Below are 8,481 nucleotides of genomic sequence, written 5' to 3' on the forward strand. Positions count from 1 at the left end.
ATAGAAGTTCGCGCAGAGTTTGACGGAAGTCTCGCAAGTTAGTTGTTTTGATGCTGCAAAAAAAATTTCATTCTCTTTTGTTATAATATTTTTTCCCTCACGTTTAGTCAACTCTCGTAAACGCCTTTTATATTCCTTGGAAATAAGTACATATAGATAAAAACAAGTCGAGAAACTGGGAGCTGGACGCTTCAGGTAGGGAAGGTTTTGTGTATTTCCTTCATAAAAATATTTGAGTGGTTATTTGACCCACTAGCACCCAGCACTAAAGGTATATGCATATATTAGGCGAGAATATCCACTTTTGCGTGATACTGACATTCAAAGTCTTGAACTTGCACAGAAGCGACAATTTTGACCTAAAAGAACTTTGTTGGTAATAGTGCGATTTTCGCCAAACTTGGTAGGATCATGCTCTATATTATAGTCTACATTGCTGGAATTTCGTAATTCTAGGATGAACTTACTAAAAATTATAGTAATATGCTATTATTAACTTTATTTGAACAAATGTCTGTATGGAGGGTATTTCGAAGTAGGAACCATATAGTGGCAGTCTCCTGATTTTTTTTTCAGATTTTTCGGATGGGCAGTTTCTGAGAATGAGTCCGTAAAAGAAATGATCAGTTTCGGCCGCCCGCACTCCTCACCTTTTCAGCAAATGTCAAAACTAAGGGTAGACTCGAAGAGTACTAATCGAGACCTTTTATTTGATATCCCACATGAAAAGAAAAAGAAAAAAAATCTACACCCCCCTTTTGCAATGTATGGAGACCCCCTAGAAAACACGACGAAGAAAGATGTAAATTATTGTATGTGTGAGCATTCGCAGCTTCCACCTTTTCAGCCAAATTGGTGCTAATCGCTACAACCGTTTCCGTGAAAAATGCGTGTGACAGACAGACAGGCAGACGGACAGACAGTAAACTGATTTGTATTGTGCCGCCTTCTGGTATATGTGCATTATTTCTTTCGTCTCTCTCGTTACAACCCTAAAATGGTATGCATTTGATAATACACAATCTTCACCCCTTTTCCCCCACTTTTACATGCCTTACTGTTCCCAATATAATTATTCGAATTTCATTTGTACCCTCGCTGACATTCATTTACTTTGATATTTTGAAATTTTAAAATTAATCATTACATTTTGTTTATTAAACCTACCTGCTACGATTGCAACCAATAAACTGGGCTTCAGATTATTTTGCAATTTTATGATCGCAATTGTCCTCATTTAATGAGCACAATATACTTAATTGTTTCCAAATAGATCCAAAGGTAATGGCAGAGTCAAAGACCACGGATTGCGCTGAGATGGAGGTGCAGCCTCGATCAACTTTACCAGCAACAGCCCAAAGCCAACACCAGGTAGGGTACACTAATACTAATCCTAACACCCAAAAGCAGCAAGTCGTTCAAGCAACGGGTAGGATAAAGTTGAAACCACCCTCAATATATGGCAGGAAATCCAGTAATAGCTAGTATCCGGCAAGAAGAAGTTCGTCTGAGACGACAACTTTTACATAGTAGACCTCAAGAAAGGATTTATATTTCCTTTCTTGAGGTCTACCGAAGAGGTGTACTACACTCGAATTGTAAGTTGGCCGGAATTATTGCATAAAAACTATTACATCTACCAGCTTAAAAGTGCTAAGGGCCTTAGAGTCGTAATAAAAGAGATTGACCATAACGTCGACCCCCGGGAAATAGCCGAGGATCTGAAAAGGCAAGGTTTTGAAATTCAATACGTTCACAATATTCTCAATAGCGTAAAGGTACTACAGCCTATGTTTAAAGTTGAGTTGACTCCAGAATCTAGCATAGCACCTAAGGGTGAAGTTCATCCAATATACAACATATGCTATATTCTTCACCGAAAAATTACGGTTCAAGAGCCCTTCAAAAGATCAACACCAGCCCAATGCCATAATTGCCAAGAATTCGGATATAGGAAAAATAACCCAGAATTTAAAAAATGCATCAACTGCCATGGCAACCATACGATAAACTACAGGGACTGCTCGCTTTACTTCTGAATCAGCCAACGCTCCGAACATCTTAAACAACAGTCCAGTCCGGCGGACAACTGGCAGCCCATTTAGAAACGGGCAATCAAGCATATCTCAACATGGCACCCAATAACGTGATTTCTGGCAAAGGTCCAAACAACGAGATCTTCCGCAACGAACCAAGTAACCTTCAAACTGCAAATAGCAGTCAACCCAATTATTACCACCCATAAAAGACCGTTACATACGCAGAAGCAGTTAGAAACCCTCTTGACAATAGCATCAACTTGCAACAAAGGGAAATTCTTCACATTCTAATAACCTTAGCTAGCAACATATAGCAATTGAGCATTACTATGTAGCAGATGCAGTCCATGCTCACCAGCGAAACAGAGGTACTAGCCAAACAAACCAAACCATGTTCACCCTTAAAATAGCACATTGGAATGTTAACGGTATAATTAACCACAAAAATGAATTGGAAGCCATCTTAGATACCAAGCAAATTGATATTATGCTTATCTCAGAAACCCACCTCACCACCTAGAACAATTTCAAAATCCATGGTATTACGTGCTACAATACCACTCACCCGGAAAATAAACCACATGGAGGTGCGTCAATCCTTGTGAGAAACCGGAATAAATATTTCCCATTTGTCTGCAGACAACCGCAAAATATCCATTGCATAGCAATTAACATTCAGGATCGCTTTGGTCATATCTGCGTCGCTGCAATATCAGCGGAACATGTCGATGAACTTTTTAACTCACTACGAACTAGGTTCATTGCAGCAGGAGACTATAACGCCAAATTCCCCCACTGGGGCTCCCGACTAACCACCCCTAAAGGGAAAAATTTACTTAAATCAATATTTATTGAAAACTTACATTACATAACAGGGGCTCGCCTACCTATTGGCCTTATAGCCCGAACGAAATTGCAGATATTTTTGACTTTAGAGTTGCAAAAAACGTCAACTCACCTCTAATCAAGATTGTAGCAACCAACGATCTCTCATCAGACCACTCACCAACAATAATAACTATGAGCGATGGCCTGCGCTTACTTATGCGGAGCCAAGGCTAGTGAACACAAGGACAAATTGGATAAAATATCGCAATAGCTTCGATAACACTTTCCACTATAATAGCACAATTCTCGAACTACTCCGAGCGAAAAGAAAAGCCAAAGCCGATTGTCAGAAATATTGATCCTGTAGCCCCAAACAAGCACTCAACGGTGCAACTAAAACATTAATTCAATGCCACCATCCAGCTAGGATTGGCGCATCCATCAAATAGTCCAGGGGCTGCACTTTTGCATATCGCGTCTAAACAGAGTAACGAGTGGAGACCGTGCGGAGACTATCGCGCACTCAATTTCCGAACATCCGTCAACAAGTACCTAGTGTCGGCCAAACCAAAACCAAATGGCCGAGGAGAACCTCCATAGTGGTGGCACCGGGAGACGCTGTATTCACTTTTGTTTGCCGGCCGTGATGCAGTAGGCGAATGCTCCAAAGGCCTAAATAGGGCGATCAGACCCGAGTCTTCACGGGGACTCATCTGAAGCGGCAAATTGGTCACGAAACCTTACCAGAGGTATACTGGTGCCATGGGAACCGGGAAAGCTCCTGGACTCTCATACTTCGGGTGAACTCCTGTTGTATGTGAGTACAGCTCGGTTATTTGTGGTTGGCCCCCCTAGTGGGAGTTTCATGGTGGTTGTGGTTGTGCTCAAGCGAGAAGAGACCTTCGGGCCTCGACGTGGTGTTCCGTTTCAATATGGGTGCCGTACTCCATAGTTCGGTAGAGATTTAGGTAATTCTTGCATCCACCAGTATGAATGCTAAGCCATGCACTTGGTATAGACTGATACCGTTGTTGTTTGTCTCAGCGGGGCTCTGATTGTGGTCACAAAATCAATCCGTGTCTGAAGAGAACCGTAGGAAGTCTCCACGACAGGTACCTACGTTAAACACCATGGGCTTAACAAGTACCTAGTTTGGAACATGCGAATTTTCGCCCAAACGTTCTATGGTAAAACTGTCTTTTCAACAACAGATCTGGTAAGAGCGTTTAACCAGGTTCAGGTGAGCTGAAAGACTGCCATCACAACACCGTTCGACCTTTACGAGTCTCCGTTTATGACATTCGGCCTACGGAATACGGCGCAAAGGTTCCAAGGATTCATCGACAAGGCTTTGAGAGGTTTGGACTTGTGCTATGCCTGCAACGATTAGCAACTAACATGATTTATCTTCACGTGAAGAGGAGGCCAACCACTTAAGAACTCCGTTCCAAAACTTGAAACAATATGGAGTAGTCATGAATCCAAGCAAATGCGTTTTTGTTCAGCACGAGGTTAGTTTCTGACGACACCTTGTCTGAAAGGAGGGGACACGTCCTTTGTCAATCAAACTCAATGAGATCCAATCATACCCGCAACAAACCAATGTGAGTATGAGTATGTTAATTTTTTATGGAAGGTTCACACCCAGAGCAGCAGCAGTACAGGCAGGAAAGTTACCAATAAACCAGCGGATCTACTGCTTCCAAAACTGCGCTAAAACAGGCGACACTGCCTGCACATCCAAAATCTGACGCGCCTTTGGCCTTTGGCCATTTTCTGCTATGCATCAAACTTCGCGATTAGGATAGTCCTCCAACAACGGATCAATTGTAATTGTCAAGCATTGGCTTCCTTTTAAAGAAAGCTCGGTCCAGGGTAACGTAAATACGGAACGGGCCACAGGGAATTAATGGCTATGAACCAACAAGGAAATACAGGGCTTCGACTAAGCAATTCAAGTTCCGGGGGTGTGGTGTGGTGTATCTACTGGTACCATCCGAACTTACATGACTCAATCATTCCGAAAACTGTTCTCAACAGCTCATACTACTTATCCCACCTAGGAGCAAACGTCACCATTAAACTGGTAACACAAAGGTATGTTTATGTTTCAAAACCGATTGCAGAAGTTGGACGCGTGGTTGCGATAATTGTCAGCGTCATGTGACTACACTTGTCGGGACGGTTGCGCCGCCATCATCTAGATTCGAGCATGTTCATCTGGAACCCTACTTCTTAACCAGTAGCACCAACCCCCGATCAAGAAGCCATTACAGTTGACAGAACGCTCCTTGATACATGGATCTCCAGGTTGGGCATTTCACTTCGGATCACCGCACATCAAGGAAGACAGCTTTAATGAAGGTTTTTTCAAGAACTCAGCAACCTGATTGATGCAACGCACATAAGAACTAGAGCATATTCTTCGGCAGGTCATGGTACGGCCGAGCTTTTTTTACCGTCGGCTCAAAACAGCAGTAATATGTCACAATAGCCGCTAGCGGAAGCATTGCCTGTCGTGCTACTGGACATTCGCACAGCTTGGAAGGAAGATCTCTGCGTAACTGCAGCAGCAATGGTGTATGGCCAGCCATTACGCCTCCCTGGCGAACTTTTCGATTTACAGTCCAACAACGAGCAGGTATACACGTCTAATTTCGCCAACGAGTTGACACAGCTTTTCCACATGTTACGTGTAGTTAATGGGAGTCAACATGAAAGCAAAAGAATCTTCATATTCGAAGACCTCGCAACAACAAGTCATATAACGATGGTCCAAAGAAAATACTCCAACTTCCGTACCAAGGGTCACATCGGGTGATCAGTAGAATGGATAAGTTCTTTAAAGTTGAAGTTACCGGACTTATCATTACAGTATCCATCGATCCAAGAGAACCCGATCTCGGACCAACAAGAGGAAGCCTCCGTGGCAATCGCTCAAGTTTCCGTTCAACAACTTGAAGTCGCAAACTCAACGAAATCTGGCAGACGGGTTAGATTTCCTTACCGTTACCAAGCAGATCTACCTAACTAACTTAACAATAGTAAGACCACAGATTCACAGCTGACGTCACTATACGGCTATCGTAATTTCCTTACAATCAATCACAGTCAACTCACAGCTCTCACACAATAAGTAGCAGGATCGATATTGGATTTAAATAAACATAACAAATATACAAGCACGGCTTTCATTCAACTTCTATTATCAACCTATCTTAGTAATTCCCAAATAGCGATATCTTCATACTCTAAATCTCGATTTAGGAACGCCTTGACTTCACCTGAACCACGCCTTCGGCTGAGGAAAGTGCTGAAGTCAATCTTGTTGAACGGACTTTGCCAGCTGAATGAACAAACCGATACTCGTTGTATCCTTGTTGTTAAGTGTTGGTGAATGGGGGTAGTAGATGGGGGGACAACACTTGGAAAGATTTTATTACTATTTTTTAGTTTGGTTAATTGTAAAATAGCTTCAATTATCAGAGATCAGATTCAGAGACTAGAAGGGACATGATGCAGTTTTTTTCTTACATAAGAAATCCTCAAAGTCTTCCATATCAAAAGTACTGAAGTTCAGAGTTCCAATTTGTTCCGAAGGTAGCTCTTCACTTGTGTTAGCGTGATAGCAAGTTGGATAGAGATACAGCTCTAATCGCTACCGCAAACGACGATTTGGAAGTCGTTCAATTTCGTAAATTTGAAATTAATGAGACGTCGATTTTCTCCCTGTCTCCCTTATTGCTCCGACAAAAAAGGGAAAATTTATTTCGTGTTTTACCATCATTGATAGTGAAATTCGTATCTTCAATATTCTTGACGACATTGTATGCTGACTTGCACCCGGATCTAATGCAATTCCTCGCCAACGATACTGATTTATCAACATCAACGTCGATTTCAAACTTTTTCGAGTAAATTTCACTATTTTACTGCTTAGAAGCCGTTTATTTTCAGACCTCCCCATCGACATAATTGGACGTATCTCATGCAAATTTATCTTTTTCCCAGGACCTAAACACTTTCTACGGCAACAAATTATCTCCAATGCTCGGGAAACTCTCTCATTCTGCATTCAGTCTATAAACGGCAATTCAATTTTAGCACTAATAAGTCATCGGCCGGTGACATCATGAAGATTTGTATGAAACATTCTGAGCCGGGGCCAGTGGATCTGGTGGGTTAATGCACTTGGCCCTTCCGCAGTGCCTGGATGCATTTTGCAATTTTGCATTAAGTGCAAGGTACCTTAAGAGGTACCGTCATGCAGAGAAACAAAGGTAACCAGCCAACTGCTATGCGACTCTAGTCGGGCTGAGTGTCATCTTAGCGGAAAGATAAAATAGGTAGGAAGCATGGAATGCGGAGGAACTGGTGACAAGAATTTCGTATTCAGAAATATATAACTCATATGCAAAGTGTGCAGAAGAGTTTCAGTAATTGTCAAGATCAATTTGCATACTAAGAATGCTGGGGTGAATTGGTAATGAAGTGTGAAAGTGAAGAACAAGGAGTTCATGTGCTTCTAATTTATTGGATTTGCTGATGGTGAATCAGGTACACTTATTAGAGATGCTATTCAATCTAATCTAATTTTAAAATATTACATTTGTCCTACACCGGCGAACTCCTGAAATGGAGCTAAGTTCTTTTGAACAAAAGAGGACTGCCACCTCTAAGTCTTCATGACTTCATCATTAATGCGGTGCTGTATACAACATTGTATGGTGTGAGCTCTTGGGTTGCAGAGTGGTTTATCTAAACGTTGGGTATTGTGAAAGGACATCCACCACTTGCTTCCTTCGCCCTCAAATATTCGCACCTGCAGAAAATAATGCTGTCAACCGTTGGTAGGTAGGGTAAAGTCGGCGTTCCATAAAATAGAGCGCAGCTAACTCTGTAGCGCGCCATTATCATACCACAGTTTTGTACACCGTGGCTTATAGAGCCTGTGGAATTCAAGAAAAATAACAACTCCCTTACCCTACCCCTAGAAACTTCTTTTAAATAAAAATTATAGGACAAACGGTTTCGTCCAGGGCAGAGGGACTTAGGATCCCTCACTTATCCTAAACATTTTCTTTTAAATGCTAAAGAACTCGTTATCCAATGTCAGCTGCTTGGCTCCACCTGGAGGTGGAAACGCAAACGAAATGCTTCTGGATCTCGCATTCCTCAGTGCAATTTCTGATGCTATAGGATATGATCCCTAATTGACCAGTATTTGACACAGATCTCAGTGATTTTGTGAGCATTCGTACTTACTTAACTTATAAACTACTATGTCCTAGTGTTTATTGGGAGAACCAAAATCTCCTCGAGTTAACAGTGCGCATTGTCATTTGGAATCCACAACTGACAAGTAGTCCGAGTAGATTCCTCTATTCACCGTAGTTAGTGGGAAGCACGCTGTGAACGCCGGGGATCAGTCAAAAATTGAACCTGTTTTGGCCAACGTGTCAGCCTGGCTGCTCGCTTCTATATTTTTGTATTCGAAAACCTATAGGAGAGAGATTTCCAACCAATTTCTTGAACTGTGTAAAGCAAACTTAGTATTGGCACACGAGTCACTGTCATAATCTCAGAATGCTGGCTTCAAAGTTTTCATGATCAC

Source organism: Hermetia illucens, chromosome 3, assembly GCF_905115235.1.
Source record: "Hermetia illucens chromosome 3, iHerIll2.2.curated.20191125, whole genome shotgun sequence".
In the NCBI taxonomy this organism is placed as follows: Eukaryota; Metazoa; Arthropoda; class Insecta; order Diptera; family Stratiomyidae; genus Hermetia; species Hermetia illucens.